The sequence below is a fragment of the Anser anser genome, assembly GCF_964211835.1.
Source record: "Anser anser genome assembly, chromosome: 1".
Lineage (NCBI taxonomy): Eukaryota > Metazoa > Chordata > Aves > Anseriformes > Anatidae > Anser > Anser anser.
Window position 1 is genome coordinate 159,304,530 of NC_139720.1, and position 22,865 is coordinate 159,327,394.

Here is a 22,865-nt window from a genome sequence, read left to right on the forward strand (position 1 = left end):
TGATCAGACAGGATCACAGAATCACAGAATGGCTGAGGTTGGAAGGGACCTCTGAAGATCTTCTAGTCCAACCTCCCTGCCAAGCAGGACCACCTCGAGCACGTTGTGCAGGATGGCATCCAGGAGGGTTTTGAACATCTCCAGAGCCTCTCCTAGAGGCACAACCAGCACCGCTCACTGGCTTGGCTCTGGTCAGTGGCGGGTCCCGTTGGAAATGGCTGAAACTGGCCCTTACCTGACATGGGGCAGCTGCTGGAGTCTTCTCACAAAGGCCACCCCTGCAGCCCCGCATTGCCAAAACCTTGACATGTAAACCCACTACAACACCCCCATGATGATTTCCTCCAACTCTTTCCTTTTATCTTGGAGGACTTTAAAGCAAGAAGAATGTGAGAAAGAGTACTTGGATCCAGGAAATTGCAGTCTTATAGCTTAAACATGGGTGAGGAGAGTGTTATTCCTTGCACCATAAAACATGAACTATGGTAGCAACTTGCAAAGTGCTGTTGGCTTAGTTTTCATAATTTTGTTACCTCTGGATCTTGATGCCTTAGTGTACTTTCCTGCATTATACCACTGGACATAATTTTAGTTGACCAGGGATGGATTTTTAGGCTTTCAATGAACAGCAAGCACTTCATTGCAAGCACTGGAAGAAGCTCCGTATTAATCAAAGCATGCACAAACTATGTCTATCCTTGAAGGAAATAAACTGGATAGAATGAGTTTCATCTCACACTAGTTTAATACTGCTGTTTAATAAAGTTGGTTTAATCTATAACAGTCATACACACTCACTTTATAGTGAATGAAGGGAAAGAGATACCTTCAGAAGACAATTTGTTTCATTCTGAGAGAAATGTTTTAATAGATCAAATGAACTGCTCATTGGAGAGCATGCACGATTCCTAAGTGCAAAAAGAGTCTTTTCCAGAAATACAGAAATTGTGAGAGACACTAAGATTTACCTGCCCTGATGAAAATACCCACATCTGAACTAATCACACTAATTTATGCTGTTAGCATTGATATGGACAATTTAGCATTTCAAACCACAATATATCCCCTTCTAAAGTGTACAGTAAAACATGTTGCTGGGTAAGTGCTTCTTTCTCTCCAGTGACTTTAAATGAAGTCTGGAAACCTAGCTCAGGTAGAGATCTGCAAATTATCGATACCTAAATTTGGGCAAAATTAAATTTCATCCGAAGTACAAAAAAGCTCAGACCAAATGAGAGGGACTGGACTTCCTGTGAGAGCAACACCAACCTGGTTTACACTCATCGAGAAAACTGACAGGAAAAGGAAAATTATGTTAAAGAAATAGAAAATGAAACTATATTGTTACAAAGATATTTTATTCTACAGAATTATACTGGCCAGCAACTACTACATTTTTTTCAGTGAAAAGAATTACAAGATGTTCATCCAAGGCTATTGAAAATTACCTCTAGAACAAATTATTTGGATCTTTAAAAAATAATTGATTCTAGGGAACTTCTGAAAGGTTGAAAATGTTGTGATGACATTAAAAAAAAAAAAAAAGAAAAATGATAGAGTTCATTCATTTAACTTACACTACCCTGATGCTATTTCCAGACAAAATGGTGTAGGTGTTCCTGGAAAAGAGAAAATTCAGAATGTTCTTAAAAGACATAGAATAAAAGCACAATTAATTCCAATATGCATGACTTTGTGGAAAATAGGTCTGCTTGGCAACCTTCTCATTTTTTAATGAGATCACAAGATCTTTTAGTTGATAAAGGCAAGTAAGAACCTAAAATTCTTTACATTAATAATTAACACAAGAACAAGCACTATTTGAAGCAAAAATGGAATTCTTATCATTGTTGGATCGCTACAATTAATCATGAGGTTTTCTAAGATCCTGTGTGTTGACTTACTGCTTTTCTTAGAATAAATGATAAAATCACTGCTGATATAATTTGCAAATGACATTTGCAAATGACTTAAAATTGGGGGAGATACAAATAATGAAGTGGTCACGCCAATCCTACAGCTAAATCTGGATCTTTTGGTAATATGCAATTATTCGCACAGCCTAAGACAAAATATAGCTGTCAAACGCAAGGTCAAAGGCATGTAAAGAGAAGTAATGCAGTATCTTGAAATAAACTGATACTGAGACACACTAAGCTCTTTCGTGACAGTGTAGTTATAAAGGATAACACAATCCTTGGGAGCATATTAAGTCAGAATTGATACACACATATTTGTCCTTTGGAAATCTAGCTAAGTAACTATTTTTGTCATATGGTTGATAGCTGATTTGTTGTGGTAATGGTTGTAACATCACCAAAAAAATTAATTCTGCCATCCAGAATTAGATTAGCTCTAAAAGGTGCTTAAACCTTATTGTAATAAACAACAGGAAGGATCAAAATCACCAGTAACATACTGCCAGGCATGAACTCTATCACGCATAATACCAAAAAGCAGAACAATACACAAAAGGAAAGCAAAGATACCAAATATGCACCCTCCGCATTTATTGCAGGAAATGAGTAACTTAACAGATGCAGAAAACTAATTAAACAGTTATGCAAAAGTGTGCCTCCTTTAAGAATCTTAAGACAATCCCTCACATGCAGCAACTGCTGCAAAAAAGATTTTATAATGCTACTGAACGGATAACAGTAAGAAGGTAAAAATATCAGGCATTTTATATGAATAAGGAGTACTGTCTTTTAAAACAAAAAGACAACTTCATTCTGATAGATGTCCTTGTTTCATATTTTTTTCTACTTCCCATTTTGTGGTATAACCTGACATAACATGGGAATAAGAATTTCAAAGTTCTTAGAAGTGATATGAATGAGGCTACAACATGAACTGAAATCCCGTTTCTTCCATGTAAAGACAGAAATGACTGTAAGAAAATAACAGGAAGGAAAACAAAACAAAACAAAAGAACAACAACAAAACATACAAAAAAAAAAAGAAAAAAACATAACTCTGCTTTGGTAAGAACAATGACAACTATAGAGACACCTGACAAAATATGACCTGAAACGTCATCACTTAAAGGTTGCATTTAAAGTTGGTAACCTATGAGAGATTCTGTATGTACAAGAATAAACCAATTTCAGAAATGTCATTTGCAATGCATGGAATCACATTTATCCTCGTACTGGCTATGTCCAAGTATTGCTACTAATCACAAAGCTTATAAATAAATTGGGGGTTCAAGGTTGAGAGGTAAAATAGACAAATTCAGGTACCTGACATTCTCTCCTGCAGAGTTCACATTTTCTTTGCAGTGTTTAACAGTGACAGAAATCTCTGTTTCAACCATTGTCAAAGGCATACAGAAATAACACGAGATCAATCAGATAGAGATTACTCTCTGCAGATGACAGTAACACATTGTCCCAATGTCTCAAGAACAAACAAAATAAGCAAAACGTTTCAAGTCATCACTCTTCCTGCATGTAGTATTGACAGGCAGCCAAGGACAGAGGTCACAATACTTGATTAAACTGATTTTATCCATTCTTCTTCCTTCTTATCTCATCCCACATTAAAGAAGCAAATTTATTTTCTTTATGCTTTTTTTTTATTATTCACAATATTTTATTTCTTTCCTCAGAAGTATTGATTTTTTAAACAATATATACATATATATTGTATATATATACATATATATACATATATATACAATATATATACATATCTCACAAAACACATCTTTATAAAAATCTCTCTGCTTAGTCAGTTTTTATCAATTGGAATAATTAGGATCAATTTGTGTATTTAAATATTGTCTTATGAACATCATGTTATTTGGCCTGAATTTATACTAGACATTTTAGACTAAATTTTCTGAGTAGTATGCATCAAATTCTAATATTAATTGCAAATTACATAGAAATATTAATAAAACATACAAGTTCAGATGCCATAATTGTGTTATATATATATATACACACATATATACGCCACCATTATGACACAAGAAGGTTATAAAGGCTAATAAACAGAAAAGCCAAATCATTAGTCTCACAGGCTATAAAAGTGTATCATTATCTTCAAAAATACCTAAAGTATATGCTATTCTTAATATATACCTGGAGAAGCTATTTCCGTTCCCTCATGTGAGCACAAATATGTTCAGTTTCATGTTTTTCTTTATTCTAGGGGTGCATTTCAGAGACCACATACTTTGATTTTAAGTAAAATGCATAACTTCATCCTACTTCAGTCATGTCCACTGCTTCAACCAGCTTCAATGGAAAACCAATATATGCAAAAGCAACACCGTGAGATCCCGTTTGTGCCAAAGTTTAGGAGACTCACTGTGCGCTGCAATACATTTTCTCTTGAGACATACTGTAAAAGCAATGGAAAGCCAAAGTACTTTTCATGCTTGTTTTTCCACACTTTCAGTGCAATGCTAGTTTTTATTTTTCTAGCTCTTTGGCAAAGACTGCAGCATAATTTACCATTACACAGATTCTAGATAACCTATAAACTCATGAACCACCTAAGTCTAATTACTGTGAAATAATTAAATCATTATTATTTAATATTTGCATATTATTTATTAAATAGAAATTATTGGACTTCCAAGTCCTTACCACAAAAACAAGAGAATTGTTCCCCTACTTTTCTCAGCCATGACTGGCTCTTCACTCCTGAAGCAGATACAATGTAGTGCCTTTGCTAATGAACAACTCTTTCATTAGAATTAAGTTTAAGACTGAATAGCTTTTATGTTAGGAATGAATGACAGGAGGATTCCATCGAAGTTACTGAAACTCTGTGCATTGATCACACACTATTTCATGTATCATTTCTGAACATCAGCCTCACCTTTGGACTGGGGATGGTTTTAAAAGCCTTTATGAAATACAAAGAATATGACCACTATACTTCCGCAGTGATCCCTCCAAACAATAATGAACAGCTCTGGAAGTAGTTTGCTATTAAATGGCTTTGTGCACCCTTCATGTTTGCTCAGCACATTCTTTTGCAAAGTCTAGGAGACATATTCCATTGACCAAGGTGTTGCTTGGTAGCAGTTTCATCATTTGATTCTTACTGGAAAGACTAAACCTAGAGCATTTCAGCACTACAGTCAATTTCTAACACTGTGAGTCAAGAAAGAAAGGCAATGAAGAAAAGACCTAATCTGAAATTCACATTAGCACAATTGCTAATCAGATGCAGCTTCTGATAAAAATTCCACATAAAAGCTTTTTGCTTTATATATCACAGGCCAGAAGAAAGCACAGTTGAGCACAACATTAAAATATGTCTTCAAACCCCTTGTGACTCAAAAAAAGAAAAAAAAAAAAAAGAATCCCAAATGTAAATGCTGGTAGGGGTAAACTTCCTAAGAATTTTAATTATGTGCTGGTACAGTAGTGTTTTATTAAAAGTAGACTATAGGCAGGTTGATAGAAATGATGTAAGAGTAATTTTCAGAACTTTAGGTCTACAGGCACCTAATACACTTAAGCTTCGTGTTTTACTAATAAACTGAACGTGGCTGTGACTACCCTTAGTTACTGAAGCCAATTTTCATGGAGTGGCCAACATACACTCCAAAACAGCATGCAGACTCCAACAGCAGATGTTCTTGACCCATACTAACTGCACAGCTGTACAGAGGAAGTTTGTGGTATTGCGTTACTCACAAGCAATCAAGGGACTGTTCCAATCATTGAACAACATACTGAGTTCCAGAACACAGGCACGTGCTCTAGCATTTTCTGGTTAATCAAAAACAAAACAAAACAAAACAACTTTAATTTCCAAAGACTTAAAGTTCCTAGACGGGACTTAAATGGAGCACAAATCACAATTAACAAGTGGAAAAACATAAGTAAACAAAAAGATGATGAGGAATCTAGCTGCACCAGGGGATGTTTAGGTTGGAAATGAGGAGACATTTCTTCTCAGAAAGAGCAGTCAGGCATTGGAACGGGTTGCCCAGGGAGGTGGTGGAGTCACCGTCCCTGGGGGCGTTCAAGGAAAGGTTGGACGTGGTGCTTAGGGACATGGTTTTGTGTGTGACATTGGCAGTAGGGGGATGGTTGGACCAGACGATCTTGGAGGTCTTTTCCAACCTTAATGATTCTATGATGCTATGATCCCTGACTTTGGAAGAGTGGCTCACAGAAACAGTGGTGAGTGAAATAATAAGATGCCACACAAGCAGTGGGACTAGGTGTACACCTCCTAAGCATATAATGATTTCATATTTAATGATTTAATGCTTAATTAACAGTGGGGTTCTTCTGTTGACAACCTACAAGTAGTAATATATACCTTGAGTAAGTACTGGAAAATCCTGAACACAAAAGGATTCCAGCATTCCCATCTTCTGTGGCATTTTGGTGCCTTATTCAAGACTTTGGATTAAGTACCTCCAATTACTTGCCACTTACAGTCCATAAACAAAAATCACTTTCTGAAAATCTGAAACAAAGTGACTAAGCCACTACTAGTGGCTGTGGCAGTGTACAAAATCTTTATCTTGTTTAGACAAGAAGGGTGAAATCAACTCCTTGTGTTCAAAGAAGTAAGCAGGTCATGTCTTCAAATTCTTAACCTTAATTTGCAAGGAAAAGGGGAATTTAACATAAATAAAAATTAAATTTAAATTTGGGGTGACTGATCTCCTATGATAAGGTCACCTGTTTGGTGGATGAAAGGGAGGCAGTGGACGTAATCTTTCTGGGTTTTAGTAAAATATTTTATACTGTTCCTCATAGCATTCTTCTGGACAAATTGTCCAACTGTGAGATGAACAGGTTCACACTATGCTGAGTAATGAACTGGCTCAACAGTAGAGATCAAAGGGTTGTAGTAAATGGGTTTACACCTGGTTGGCTGCTGGTCGCTAGTGGTGTTCCCAGGGCTCAGTTCTAAAGCCAGTTCTGTTCAACATTTTTATCAATGATCTGGATGCAGGGGTAGAATGCATCCTCAGCAGGTTTGCTGATGATACCAAAGTAGGAGGTGCTGTTGACTTTCTGGAGGGACAAGAGGCCCTTGCAGAGGAATCTAGATACACTGGAGCACTGGACAGTCATCAACGGCATGAAGTTCAACAAAGGAAAATGCCAGGATCTGCACCTGGGACAGAGTAATTCTGGACACAGGTCCAGATGGGGGATGAGTGGTTGGAGAGCAGCTCAGCAGAAAGGGACCGGGGGTGCAGGTCGGCAGCAGGCTCAACATGAGTCAGCAGCATGCCCTGGCAGCCAAGAGGGTAAAGTGATTTGGGGTGCATTAAACACAGCACAGCCAGACAGTCAAAAGAGGTGATTCAACCTCAATATTTATCATTGGTGTGGCCTCAGTTTGAATATTGCATGTAGTTCTGGGCTCCACAACATAAAAAAGATGTTAAGGTCCTTGAAAGCATCCAGAGGAGGGTAACAAAGCTGGTAAAAGGGCTGGAAGCATGTCCTACGAGGAGAGGCTGAGGACACTTGGGCTGTCTAGATTGGAGAAAAGAAGGCTGAGAGACCACCTCATTGCTCTCTACAACTTCCTGAGGAGGGGAAGCAGAGAGGGCGATACCGGTCTCTTCTCCCTGGTAACAGATGACAGGACACGAGGGAACAGCACAAACCTGCACCAAGGGAGGTTCAAACTGAACATTAGGAAAAATGGCTTTATCCTGAGGGTGGTAAAAAACACTGGAACAGGCTTCCTAGAGAGAGAGGTGGTTGATGCCCCATGCCTGTCAGTGTTCATGAAGCATATGGATAATGACCTTAATAACATGCTTCGACTTTTGGTTAGCCCTGAAAATGGTCTGTGCAGTTGGACTCAGTGGTCTTTGCAGGTTCCCTCCAACTGAACTATAGTTCTCTATTTCTTACTTGGGAGACAAAGCATTACATTTCTAAGTTTCACTTCAGACAAGTCTACGACTTAAAACAAAGGGTTAACCCAAAGTAACATAACTGAAATATACCAAAAGGAAACAGGTCTGACTTGCCTGACAAATCCGGTGGCCTTCTACAGAGGGATTACAGCACCCGTATACAGAGGAAGAGCAACTGACATTATCTACCTGCACTTGTGTGAAGTGTATGACACTGTTCTCCATGATATCCTTGTCTCTAAATTGGACAGACATGGATTTGACAGATGGACCACACGCCAGGTAAGGAGTTGTCTGGATGGTCCCCCTCAAAGAGTTGCAGTCAATGGCTCAATGTCCAGGTGGAGATCAGTAACAAGTGGTGTTCCTCAAGGATACGCTCAGTACTGAGACCAGCACTGTTTAACATCTTTGTCAGTGACATGGACAGTGAAATGGAGTGCAACCTCAGCAAGTTTGCAGATGACACCAAGTTGTGTGGTACAGTCGGCACACCAGAGTGAAGGGATGCCATCCAAAGGGACCTCGACAGGCTTAAGAGGGGGGCCTGTGTGAACCTTATGAAGTTCAACAAGGCCATGTGCAAGGTCCTGCATCTGGGCCAGGGCAATCCAAAGCACAAATATAGGCTGGGTGGAGAATGGAGGAGAGCAGCACTGAGGAGAGGGACCTGCGGGTGCTGGTTGACGAGAAGCTTGACATGAGCCAGCAGTGTGCGCTTGCAGCCCAGAAAACCAAACATACCCTGGGCGGCATCAAAAGAAGCGTGGTCAGCAGGTTGAGGGAGGTAATTCACCCCCTCTGCTCTGCTCTTGTGAGACCCCATCTGGAGTACTGCATTCGGTTCTGGGGCCCCCAGAACAAGAAGGACATGGACCTATTCAAACTAGCCCAAAGGAGGGCCACAAAGATGATCGAGGGGCTGGAGTACCTCTCCCTGTGAAGACAGGCTCAGGGAGTTGGGATTGTTCAGCCTGGAGAAGAGAAGGCTCAGGGGAGGCCTTATAGTGGCCTTCCGGTACCTAAAGGGGGCCTACAGGATAGCTGGGGAGGGACTCTTTGTGAGGAAGTGGAGTGACAGAACAAGGGGGAATGGATTTAAACTGAGGGAGGGTAGGTTTAGATTCAACAGGAAGAAATTCTTTACTCAGAGGGTGGTGAGGCACTGGCACAGGTTGCCCAGAGAAGCTGTGGATGCCCCATCCCTGGAGGTGCTCAAGGCCAGGCTGGATGGGGCTTTGGGCAACCTGGTCTGGTGGGAGGTGTCCCTGCCCATGGCACGGGGGTTGGAACTGGATGATCCTGAAGGTCCCTTCCAACCCAAACTGTTCTATGATTCTATGATCCTAAGGTCATCGCTGATAACTAAGCAAAAGAAGAGCATGTGCCCTACCCAAGGATATTACTTACTCATAGGACATACACATAGACTATAGTCAGTAGGATGAAGCATTACTCATTTAATGGACAATAGATAAGGAAATAAGGATAAATATGCCAAAGCATGAAATTAGCAATCCCCATGCATTCTAATTTGCCATCTTGGTTGTGGGGTTGTTTTTCTTTTTTTTTTTTTTCATTAATAGGGATCTACTGACCTCTGACATAACAGAGAAGTCATGTTAAGACAGTTTTTGTTGCAGAACAGAGTTAGTTCACAATAACATCGGGCTTACTAGTTATGACAACCTACAACACTGCAAACTAGCTCATAAATGCAAGAGCAAGTAGTGTTCACCACAACAAGCCTTTGAAAATTTTTGAAGTGTACTTTAGTGTTAAGTACTTATGCTAAAATTATATTAATGTACTATGTACTCACCAAGTATTCCATGTGATATTTGTAAATCCAAAAAGGTTTTGTAACATGACTTATCACTACCATTCTGTGTTTTTTAAATCTTCAGTGAAATATATGAAGTGTAAATTATGGCAAGTGTACATGTGATTAACTTCTATATGAATTTATAAAGTTATTTCTCAACTGAATACAACAATATTAATTAAATAAATTTCATTCTAAATTTCTATAATGTATCATTTAAAGTATATATATGTTAAAATCAAAAATATTTTGCCTGATTACCGTGTATTTAAAGAACAGAAGCATCCTTAACTTAAACTGATATTTCCCAATTAGCATGTAGCAAACATAACAATAGTTAAACTAAAAAAATATAAAAATATCATTTTTCAATGTAGTTCTCACAAGCGTGATACTCTAAGGAAAACAATGATTTTTCCACTCAGAACACGATAAATGACATTTAGATTCCACTTAATCTCGTAACAGCCTGGTTGGCTCTATCATAACTGAAGGGATTGTGGAATATCTAATTTACTCATAAAATCACAACCCTTCTGTCTTTCTTTCTTTTTTTTGCACATTTGTGGTTAAAATGTTTTTCCATCTTAGGATACTCATACAAAGATGTTGGTGGGGAGTCCCTTGATTCTGCTTTATGCTCTGGAAAGTACTTTTTGACAGAGGGGAAGAAAAAAAAAGTTTGTTGAAATGCTCTCCTTCCTGCAGATGTAGACACTGAATAGAATAATTAGACTCTCCTACTTTTCCACTGAGAGAGTTTTATGAGCTTTAAAGGATATTATCCAGATCACCAAGATGTGTAAATTCAACATCTGGCATGTGATCCTTCCCATAAAGCTGTGCTCACAAAAATGATCCTTCACCTAGAATAAATTATCCTTTCCCAGGAACAAGCTAATGGGGTTCTTTGTTTATTACGTTCTGTTTGCAGGAAAGATATATGAGATCTCTATCAGACTACGCATTTTGCATTTATTTAAGGCAATTTGGATATGGATCCAAGTAAGTTCTACATCACATGAAAACAAGTTAACTTGTCTCATATCCTTTTAAAACCATCAGTAGAAAATGAATTCATAGTATTAACATTTAAAATTACTGTATTTCAATGTTAGTGCTAATATTATAAGGAAAACCCAGCTCCAGCTTATGAAGCGATTGCTTTTTGTTTTCCTACTATTTTTTTTTTGTTTTCCTACTATTACAAAACCACATTATACTTTTATATAAGAGGTAAAATCTTTTTCAATGAGTCTGATGACAAACCCTGCATTAATTTCTCACCCCTAACCTTCAGAGTGTAAGGAAAAGTTGAGGGGAGAAAAGTGAAGAGTCTCTTCACCTTTTTGGATGTAGCTACAGAAAGGAACGAGAGCTTCATGGAACAAAAAGGAAAAGTTCAATGAAGATCCATGGTTTAAGGTTAGGGCACTCAACCATAAAGCAGAATATTGTGTCTTCCTCCCCTCACTATTTCTATTTTTCTTGGAAAAGAACAGTGAGGCATTTTATTAAAAAATAAAAAATAAAAATGAAGGCTTCTGCTGCCAATAGAGAATTCTAAATTACATCTTATGAGACCAAGACATCTCCTGGCTGCTTTGACTGCATCAATGATACTTTGAAGGGGAAAGGGGTAAGGGAACAGATTTTTTTATTTTTTGGCATTCTGTACCTACATGGTAAAAATACAAGGCAGTCTGCAATCACTACATACAATTTCAGAATAAACCTTATCACCTACCTACAGCAATCTGCATTTAAGATCCTTCACTAAGAACCAGAGTGAAAAATTTAGGCACAGTAGTAGCTGATCTGCAAGTAGGGGCTGCACATAGTATTTGAACTTACTCCACAACCAAATTTAAATGAGTTTTTCTACAGTTCATACCTCAACCAATATTTCAAGATGAAAATACAGCAGTATTAATCAACACCCACTGAAAATAAATATTAACAAATCCTCCATATTATGACTTGAGTACTGCTTATGAAAATTTCTAAAAAATTCTGTTAGACAAACACTGGCAACATGCCTGTGCAAGACATTATGTACCTTGTTACTAGAATAGACTTAACGTGGTGAGCAGATAGAAGATTTTGCATGCTTGTCTTTTAAAATAAAAAGGAAAAATATCTGGGTTTGGAGAAAAAGTAATGGTGCTGTTAACTAAAAGGAAAGTTATTCTGTCTGATATAAACTCCCACTGGCAAATACATATATTTTTACAGATTTTTTTTACAGTCTGTAAAGAATTAGATAATGGATACCCAAAATTGTCTTCTGTAATTTTAATTTATGAGAATTATTTTAAATGCAAAATGACTAAATAAATTTTTTTAAAAAAAATATCTACTAGCAAGTCTCGATAAATAAAAAAATCCTGAATTAGCATCTCTTTGGATTTTTATTTCCCTATCTTTAAATAGTTGAGTGTAAAAGCATAACGTCATTCCCCACATTTTTTCCTTTAGCCTACTTTAAGTTTATATTACTTTTATGATCCATATCAAATAGAGGAAATAATTTCTTCTGCTTATAATACTGGACTGGATCAGAACAAAAATCCATCTACATCCATATTGTGTCCAAAGTGGTGGAAGAGATGCCTATTGAAAAGCATCACACCAGAGCTGCCATTCTCCGGGACCCTTTCCCAACTTCCAGCTATCTAAGACTGAGATTTCTTTAGCCAGGGGTGGTAACTTTGCACTTACTAGTGAACTGCTCTGTGGAATAGAACAGATGTAAAATTTTTGCAATCACTCCAGCCTGATGCCATCAGTTTCACACCTTGTGTGTTCTGAGAAGAGCCACCTTCTGGGAGGTTCACCTGATGTCCCCTACTTCTTGTATTGGAGGAAAGAGTGAAAAGCAGATCTCTGTTTATCCTCTCCATGCCACTCAGGATTTTATACATCTTTAACATATCCTTCCTTGTTAAACCCTTTTCTAGGCCAAAGAGCTACTGTTGTTAAAGAGTTTTCCAGAACTAATTTGTCACTCATCATACAAAAGTCTTTCTGTATCTGTGATACCTTGTTTCTCTATCTGAACCTTACCAGTTCTACTACAAAACCCATTCTGAGATGAATGAAAAAGCTGAAACTCTTTCAAAAATGCAAGCCTACTGTGGCTTTTTGTTCCAATATCTAATGCTCTGTTTTCTTCTCTTTTTGCTGAATTCCTAACACTACATTTGGTTTTGGTGGTGGTTTTTTTGTTTGTTTTGTTTTTTGATTTGTTTGTTTTTACTCCTGTTGAGAACTGAACTGACTGACTTACAAAACTATCACAAACCCAGTACCTCAGCACTGAGTGGAAACAGCTCAAAGTCACTTTTAAAAAAAAAAAAATCATATTTTTCTTTTTCCATGAATGCCATTAATCTCATACTGTTATCTAGCTTTCTAGCTTTCAGTTGCTCTACCTCTCAAAAGATACCTCTGCAGCTCTGCACAGTTGGTCCTGATTTTACTACCATGAAATACTCACTACCAATAACTTTCATGTTGCTGTCCCCTTTTCAGATTACTCAGAACTATGATGAACTGCATAGAGCCCAAAACATATCCAGCTAGAAGTTTTCCTTCCATTCTGAGAATTGAGTATTTTTTTATCCCTTAATTCTTATCTGTTAACTTATTATTCCTCCATACAAGACCTTATACTTTATCGTATGGCTGAATTATTTGTCAAAAGCCTTTTGGAAATCCAAGTAGACTATCTCCACTCCAGATTATCTCCTTTACCTAATTACTTCCAAAAACTACAATAAATGTGAAGGATGACTTCTCTTTACAAATCCACACTGGCTCTCCGCCCACATTACTTATATATATATTCGCTAATTCTGTTCTTCAGTACAGCATCTACCAATTTGCCCAATGTATCCTTTCCCAGATGAAAAATGTCTGCAAACCCTTAGCTGACTGGAAAAAGTTGCGAAAGCCCTAAATAAACAGAAAACTTCCATGCTCGGTAGTATGATACTTGATTTATTGTGTAACAGAAGTGATATCAGCCCTGGTGGCACACAGAACAAACTGAAAACCAAAACTATGAGTAAAAGACTATTATGGTACCAACGTGCTCTTACACCCTTCTTAGAATTACATAAAACTTACAACATATAATTCAAGGGCACACATTCTTCTTGTATTTATTTGTAGGGAAAAGGGAAAAAGAGAAAAAGGGGAAACGGGAAAAGAAGTCTGGAGAAGCAATAAAATGTAGCTGGAAATGCTAGTGTGAGATACTCATTGTAGTAGTACAGTACCAAACATTTGTATGAAAATACCCTGGATTCACTTTACACTTTGATGTGCAGTGTTTTGTTTCCTGAAAGTGTTCTGCATCGCACTGATAACTTCACGTACTGTTTGATGCAAGACTGGTTATGTAAGTTACCCTTAATGAATTCCCTTTGGGCAGCTATAACCTGTGCTCTGATATTGAAAGAATAGACTAACAACTTCTCAAACTAAAAGGCTGAAATCGCAAATCAATCTATAAATAAAATGGTATTTTCATGGACAACCTCAGGTCATTTTAAATTTCCACATTTTCTCCATCTTTTATACTAACAGACTCTCAGCTGCAGTTTTGTCAGAAAATCATAGTATTGACTCAGTACAAAGACATGGGGAGTTTCTCACATGCTATTTTATGTAGTTCCAAAATATATGTCAACACTTGATCATACTTTCATTAACTGGTAACAGCAGCCAGCTTTCCAGAACAGCAGTATCCTATAAATCACTGAAAAACATTGCAGTGGATTTCCAACAACTGTGCTGAAGACTGAAAACAGAAGTCAACACTGACACTGATTTCCTTACAGCTCCTCGTGGTAACTTCCTGATTAAACCTTAAACAAAGTTCCCCTTTGTTCTGATTCAACACCTCAAAGTCTTTGTATTATTTATCAAATTTTGTATTATTTTCAAGTAAAATCTGCCACCTCCCCTCACAATCCTGTGCAATATTTTCTGGAAATCTATTTTCTATCTCATGTTGAGAGCAACTGGATCACTGGTTTCAGAAATCTTGTCTCAGTCAAACTCATTCCAAGAGTAACTGGAAAATATTGTAATAAATTTAACGGTCTATTTTGAGAGTTTTCCGTCAAGATACACCATCACTTGTATTTATATCATCTGGTACAGACAGGAAAACTCATAATATGGTATCTTCATCTGAATGCCTTTTATCCTATAAACAAATTAGGACAAAATTAGATGAAGTTTGAGCTAACAAGCTAACTCCCAATTGCCATTAGTAGCTCATCATTCCCTTCTTACACCACTGCTTTCTTTCACTCTGCACCACTGTATCTTTGAAAACAAATTACTTAAAATCTCACTATCATTTCACAGAATAACAGAATGGTTTTGCTTGGAATTGCTTGGAAGAGACCTTAAAGAGCACCTAGTTCCAAGCCCCCTGCCTACAGGGACACCACCCACTAGGTCAGGTTGCCCAGGGCCTCATCCAACCTGGCCTTGAACACCTCCAGGGATAGGGTATCCACAGCTTCTCTGGGCAACCTGTGCCAGTGCCTCACCACCCTCACAGTGAAGAATTTTTTCCATATATCTAATCTAAATCTACCCTCTTTTTAGTTTAAAGCCATTCCCCCTTGTCCTATCACTACACTCCCTGACAGAGATCCTCCCCAGCTTTCCTGTAGGCCCCCTTTAGGTCCTGGAAAGTCACTATAAGGTCTCCCCTGAGCCTTCTCTTCTCTGGGCTGAAAAGCTGTGGTGGTTTTACCCAGCTGAGCAGCTGAACTCCACCACAACTGCTCTCTCACTCCCCTTCCTCAGAAGAACAAGTGCAGAGCACAGCACCATATGGGCCACTGCAGGGAAACTTAACTCCATCCCAGCCAGACCCAGTACCACAACCCCAACTCCCTCAGCCTGTCTTCACAGGAGAGGTGCTCCAGCCCCTTCATCATCCTTGTGGTCCTCCTCTGGACTCGCTCTAATAGGTCCATGTCCTTCTTGTTCTGGGGGCCCCAGAGCTGAACGCAATACTCCAGGTGGGGTCTCATGAGAGCAGAGTAGATAATTATTTCAGGAGAGTAGAGAATTATATTTCAGGAAAATATGTTTTCTAAACATTGCTAAAGATTTTGGAAATTGCCTCATCAGTTTTCCGTGGAAACAACTGATTTGATCTCTAAACAACGGAACTCTTTATAAACATACTTTGTTTAGTCATTACCTATTGAAAGTGACTGGAAAAATCCAACGAAACTCTCAAGGTTCAATCCTGTAGGGAAGGTCTAAAGTAAAGAGATAGGATTGCATGTATGATAGCAAGCAGCTAACACCATGTAACCCAGGCCAACAAAATACATGAATACAGGATATATGCACACCCAAACCCAAACAAAATCTTCTTGGTTTGGGTACACATATATTCTGTAAATATATATCCTATGTAACACTAGATTCTTCCCTCCTATTTGGTTTAACTAATTACTCTGACATTTATGTTCACTGTTACTCTTTCTCTGAATAGGACTGCTGAGGTACAATCAATCAGGTTACTGTAAACAGCCTAAAAATAAAATAAAATAATAAATTAAAGTGTGTTAAATATCAATTAGAAATATCCATTAGCTTATGACATTAATGCTCCCCTACAAAAGAAAGGCTTCTAAATTTACTATAATGTATGCATAAATGCCTTTAATTCAGATTGTTAAAAGGAAGATAAGCAATAGTTAAGAGCAACGGCTACACTTTCATTTCAATAAAACAGTATAAATGGATGGGAATTAGATGGAAGTACTAGACGCAAATAGAATATATTGAGAAAAACTTGTAATAGGGGCCTAAAAAAGAGAGATTCGTAACACTGCAGAGAATAGTCAGACTCAGTGTCACTGATAAGCATCAGCCTTGGACAAGGGGGAGCTGAGCAGCTTGCTCCTGCTTCTCTCTTATACAACATTTGTGGAGGGAGGTCTGCAAGCTTGGTGGGAGAGGTTACTGAAGGAGGGAGTTTTGTGCTGGCAGGACGGCCCTGTTTTGGTGGTGGAACAGGATCTTGAAGGCCACGGTGCCCTGAGTAAAACCTTTTGCTTCATTATTTGTAAAATTAATATTAAAGTTAACAATCCTGGATATGACAATGAGCTTAATGAAGAATACGCTAAACATATATAACAATAGTACTCAGCTCTCCACCCAAATCATGCTAAACATTGTCCTGGAGGGAAGAGGGGAGATGACAAATAAGGTAAAAATATTAAGGAAAAGAGGGAAGTTAGTGTTAGGGAAAAGAGCCACTGTTAGCATTAGCAGTTCAAGTGAGAGAAAAGTTAAGAAAGAGTGGGGAGAGAAAGAAGAAACTGGAGACCTAGAAGAGGCAATTGATGGGCTGTGCTCCTTTTCCTCCACCAAGAGAGGGACACCTTCTTGGTAAGCTCTGTGCCTCTGCCCTTTAGTGAGGAATACCCAGGATAGCATTTATCTCATTTATCTTGCACTATTATCATATATTTGCACTATTGCAGTAAGCATATTTATCAGTGGCAATTCCAAATCTGTTGTATCTGTTGCCTTACTAAATATTTTCAACTTCGCAAAACTGTCTCAGTGCAAAGCCCTAGGCAGGTCTCTGAAACAGGAAAACATTTGACTCTGATAAGTACCCTTTAACTCGCACATATTACCATGCAAAATCAATAGATGCACAACTGTTCTAACAGAGGCAGACCACTTCCAGTCATGAAATGACAGAAATCAGTGTGCCAAATTTGCAAAAGGAAATTATTAATAAAAAGCCTGCAAACATTAAGAAAGATCTGGAAGGGGAATTCTCTTCATTCTCTTGTCATTGGTAGAACACAGAGGGAAAAGTAAACACCTCATACCTCAAGTCAGGAAATGACAATGGGAGTCATCACCCCTAAAGGCAGTGAGAAGAAACTGTTATCCCATCTTGCATTCACCCTGAACATAAAAAATTTACAAACAGTATTCGATAATCCCATACAGTCCCCATGTTTTCAAGGGTCTTAAAAGTTCTTGGTTATTGGGAAAATGCTGTTTATTGGACTTAGGATGACAATTTTATTTGTATATAACTTAGTGGAGTTTGGTTTTCAACTTTCCTCCTTTGAGTCATTAGTTCTACATGGCATGCTTTCAGGATCAGAAAGACATTATCTGTATACTGCAGGTATTTAAGACCATTGTTTCTTAAAAATTCTCCGAAAGTTTCACTTAGCAGTAGGTGAAACCTTGAAGTGTTTGGGTAGGGGACACTGTGGAGGAAAAAGTGCAGTCACTTCTCATCATACTCAGCTAATCCTGAAAGGAAAAAATGCAATATGAGATGTGGTAACAAAGATTACATGCAGGTTCAGGAAAAATCCCAGTTATACACAAACAAGTAATAAGAAGAATGCAATAGAAGTACAAGAAGTACAGAGAAAATGTAACTTCTGTAAATGGCATTGACATGATTGTTACCATAAAATCCTATGTAGTTTGTAATAACAACTTTTTTTTTGTTAAAAAAAAAAAAGAGATACTGAAGGAAAGAACCAGTAAAACTATTTGAGGATCAGATAAAATGTTTTACAGTAAGGCACTTAGCAAGTTGCTTCACTTACTGAAACTATTATTGAGAATTGTATCATTACATTCATACGGAGAATATTATATTGAGAAAATACTGAATATTAAAAGACTCTTTAATCTACCAGAAAATATGTTCACATACACTGTAATTACCTACTGGATCTAATTATCAAGGAAAGCAATGGTTTCATCCTCTCCTCATGAAAACTTCAAAACAAAATTGGATTTCTCTCTGGAAAACTTTTAGTTAAATTTTACCTATTAAATTCAATATAGACATAATTATATAACATTTGACTAGATGATCTACTGAAGCAACTTAGTCAAAGATTTTACCACAGTTCAGACAGGGCTCCAGCTGTCAAAAAGTACAAGCAAGTAACTATATGAGCAGGTCTGTGGGAGAATAATATACTTTTCTCACATGTGGGTGATGATAGTAATGGTGACTCCCCAAAACTTAGAGCTGGTAATCAAAAAGTACAAACTAGCTACACATCACAGAGTTATGGACTAGTACTACAGCAGAGCAATGCAACCAAACTGACACAGGGAGTCGTGTCAATATGCACCTTAAAACATCTGGATGTCTGTAGAAAAAGTAATGGCTGCAGAAGGAATAATTCAGCCCTGCAGGCTTGACCTCATTTAGCATTTATGTCCTTTCAAGTTCACAGTCCAGAAGCTGTGCATTAATATTATAGCCATAAGTAAATGAATGAACACACTTGCAGTTATTACAACAGAAAACGGAAATTTGCTTCCTCTTTCTTACTACATTTAATCCATCTCATGATGTTTCTTTTAATGTCGCTTTTCTCATATGTTGGTATTTCATTCCCTGGAACATTGGCTTATGGATTTTATTCACAGGATTTTAACACAACAAAAAGCGATTTTGTATATTTTTTAACTATTCCAGGGATAATGTACTATTTGAAGGGCAAATCAATTCTAAAATCAATTCTAAAATCCAATTCTGTAGTGTGAGTGAATTTATTTATTATACAATAAGTCTAAGAAGGTTAGTAACCTAGATTCCACATTTTTAATGTGCATTACTAAAGGTTGCACATAGCTAACTAGATAGGAGGGGGAGGAAAAACCTCTAAAAGAAACAAAAAAATGCATCTCTTTAGATGTGATTATGAGTAAGTGGAAATGGATAGTATGTAGTAACTGCAAGAAACCGGATTATTCTTATCTAACAAAATCATATTTAAAGGAATACTTCGAAATATGTGTGACAGATGCACTCTTTATTCTGTGCTGGCAGCTCTCTGGCTCAAGCATTGCTGATAATTGGACACAAATGCTGTAAAATTGTAGAGTCACACCTCAGAAGAACTAATTCATGTCTAACGACATGAATTCCTATGCAGAGGTGGTGTAGTTGAGAAACTACTAATGAGAAAAGAAATAATCAGCCTGTATTGCATGACTGTAAAAGGACTGTAAAAGGAAGAAGCTTGACAACAAGTCAACAACTTTACACTATAAACATTTGCAGCCACTAGAGCCCACTGAGCTTTCCTGTATGGCAGCAGGCTGCATGGCTGTGATCTCCCCTTGAGCAGGGATACTTCTCAAGGTTACTCATCAAGAGAGGAGAGATCTCTTACCTGGCATCTGATGTTTGCAGAGAGGTAAGTGACACTATTTATATGCATGCAATATTCATATATATCGAGTTTAAGAGGTATGTTGTGTAGCTATTAAACTATCTTAATTATTAGACGTGTTAAGTAGTATAGTGTTTGACTGTCATTAAGCATCGATTAATAAGCGCTTTTGGCTAATCTCACGTCAAGAACTTGCTTCAGTAATTCACCTGCAACGATATGCCAGCCACAAAACGCAGCATGGATAAAGAAATTTAGTCAGGTTCTCTGTCTATTCATACCCATCACCAAGAGTAATTTCTAGGTCCTCACAGTTCCTCACATCTACGACTGTTGTTTTTTTTTCCTTTTGTCTTCTCTAGCACGAGACACAAGTGGCACAAGAAAAAACCTTGCCAAAGAGCGTAATAATGCTTGGGCAACCTGTATAAAAAATAGCTGCCTTCTTCCTCACAGGCAGTGCATTATTTATTAGTACAGACACAGCCTCAGAGTTAACCGAAGTTAGGAAGTATGAATATCATAGAATCATAGAAACACAGGGTTGGAAAGGACCTACAAGATCATCTAGTCCAACCACCCTCCTATCACCAATACCACCCACTAAGCTACTAAATTGTATCTCGTAGCACCTCATCCAGGCACTTCTTGAACACCGCCAGGGACGGTGACTCCACCACCTCCCTGGGCAGGCTGTTCCAGTGCCTGACCACTCTTTGAGAGAAAAAGTTTTTCCTGATATCTAATCTAAATCTTCCAGGTGCAACTTGTGGCCATTTCCTCTAGTCCTATCATTAGTTACCTGTGAGAAGAGGCCGACCCCCTCCTCATCACAACCTCCCCTCAGGCAGTTGTAGAGTGCAATGAGGTCTCCCCTGAGCCTCCTCTTCTCCAGACTACACAATCCCAGCTCCCTCAGCCGCTCCTCACAGGACTTGTGCTCCAGACCCCTCACCAGTTTTGTTGCCTTTCTCTGGACACATTCCAGGGCCTCGATGTCCCTCTTGTACTGAGGGGCCCAAAGCTGAACACAGCACTCGAGGTGCAACCTCACCAAAGCTGAGTACAGGGGGACAGATCACCTCCCTGCTCCTGCTGGCTGCACTATTCCTTATACAATCCAGGATGCCGTTGGCCTTCTTGGCCACCTGAGCACACTGCCAGCTCACATTCAGCCAAGCATCGATCAACACTCCCAGGCCCTTTTCCTCCTCACAGTCTTCTAGCCACTCTGCCCCAAGCCTGTAGCATTGCATGGTGTTATTGTGGCCAAAGCGCAGGACCCGGCACTTGGCCTTGTTGAGCGTCATCCCATTCGCCTCAGCCCAGCAATCCAGCCTATCCAGATCCCTCCGAAGGGCCACGCTACCCTCAGGCAGATTGACACTACCCCCCAACTTGGTGTCATCAGCGAACTTACTGAGGGTACACTCAACCCCCTCATCTAGGTCATCAACAAAGATATTAAACAAGATAGGCCCCAGTACCAACCCCTGGGGGACACCACTTGTAACGGGACGCCAGCTGGACTTAACTCCATTAACTGCTATCCACTGGGCACGGCCCTCCAGGCAGTTCTTGACCCAGAGAAGAGTGTACCTGTCCAGGCCATGGGCAGCCAGTTTCCCCAGGAGAATACTGTGGGAGACCATGTCAAAGGCTTTGCTGAAGTCTAGGTAGACTACATCAACAGCCTTTCCCTCATCTACCAATCTGGTCACGCAGTCATAAAAGGAGATGAGGTTGGACAAGCACAACTTGCCTTTCGTGAACCCGTGTTGGCTGGGCATCCCCTGGATGCCACACACGTGCCGTGTGATCTCACAATATGAGCTTAAGATCATAATGTTGTCACCCTCGATGAGAGGACCCAGGTGCTAGAGGCATGTCTGTGGTGTGAAGTCACATCTGTGTGATTGCGTATGTGTGCCAATCACACCTTTGTCTGACTCAGAACTGTCAACATAAATCTACCCTTTGCTCGCTAGGTCAATTATGCTTCTTTTTGTTTGACAGGCTGCAGATATCCAATTGCTACTGTTTTTCTAAAGAGCTGAGAACTGGTGTATTTGAAAGCAGAAGGGACTTTTCTTGGTAGGGACAACATACATCTAGAAGGACTTGCCACATTGAAACAAAAAGGATGTTTATGACAGCAGCTAATATAAACATTTGCCTGTTTCTCTCAGTTTTAAGATCTCTCCAGAAAAGGGCTTGTCTACCCCACATTTTGTGGGATACTTCCTTACCTAGGAAAAAAAAAGAAAAAGGCATCTTTCACACTCATTGCTTATTAGAATTACAATTTTATGAACATGATGAAGCTACTAAAAGCCCAGCAGACTCAGGGTATGACATTACTAAGAATTTCTTCGCTTCATAACTGTCTTCTGAATTATTATTTATCACATTATATGAATATGTATTTTTGGTAAACCTAATCTTTATTACCTTTATTTTGAGATGGATGTTAAACTTCAAAATTCTATTTTCTTCAGATGGATGCGACAATGAGACTGAGGGATAGAAGAAATATTTTAAATGAAACATTAGACACATCTTCCATCATTGCAACTTCAATGCACCCCTAGCTTTTACTCTGAGTTTGAGTTCTGCTGAATTTCAGAGTTCAGTTCAAAAATTTTACAGTAACTTACAGATCCAATTTGTGGATCACTCACATGTGACACCAGAAATCTCCAATATAACATTTTTTCAATTATTGCTATTTTCTTGATAGAAGTATGTGTATTGATTAACTACCAATATATTTTCAGTCTGCATTGTACAGAATTCAAGTAACAAATTTTCATGTAAATTCTTATGAAGTTGAAATACTGGTTCTTGTCCATTTTATATTTACTTTAATATTAATATCCAACATTAATTAAGCTATTCTATGGACAAACTACGCCTATTTTTCAGTTAAATAGGTTTTAATGTTAGT

The 22,865-nt window shown here is 38.4% G+C and overlaps 1 protein-coding gene and 1 long non-coding RNA gene across 43 annotated transcripts in view; both read right to left on the bottom strand.

Moving 5' to 3' along the window:
- GPC5 (glypican 5) overlaps window positions 1-22,865 on the bottom strand; it is a 778,624-nt gene that overhangs the window by 684,520 nt on the left and 71,239 nt on the right. The gene's annotated exons all lie outside the window — the stretch shown is intronic.
- The window catches only part of LOC310900052, a 46,074-nt gene continuing 24,834 nt past the window's right edge, over window positions 1,626-22,865 (bottom strand). The window contains exons 2-3 of the long non-coding RNA XR_014584799.1: window positions 22,370-22,434; window positions 1,626-18,023 (exon numbers count right to left, since the gene is read on the bottom strand). This is a non-coding gene — a long non-coding RNA (uncharacterized lncRNA). The remainder of the gene's footprint in view (window positions 18,024-22,369; window positions 22,435-22,865) is intronic.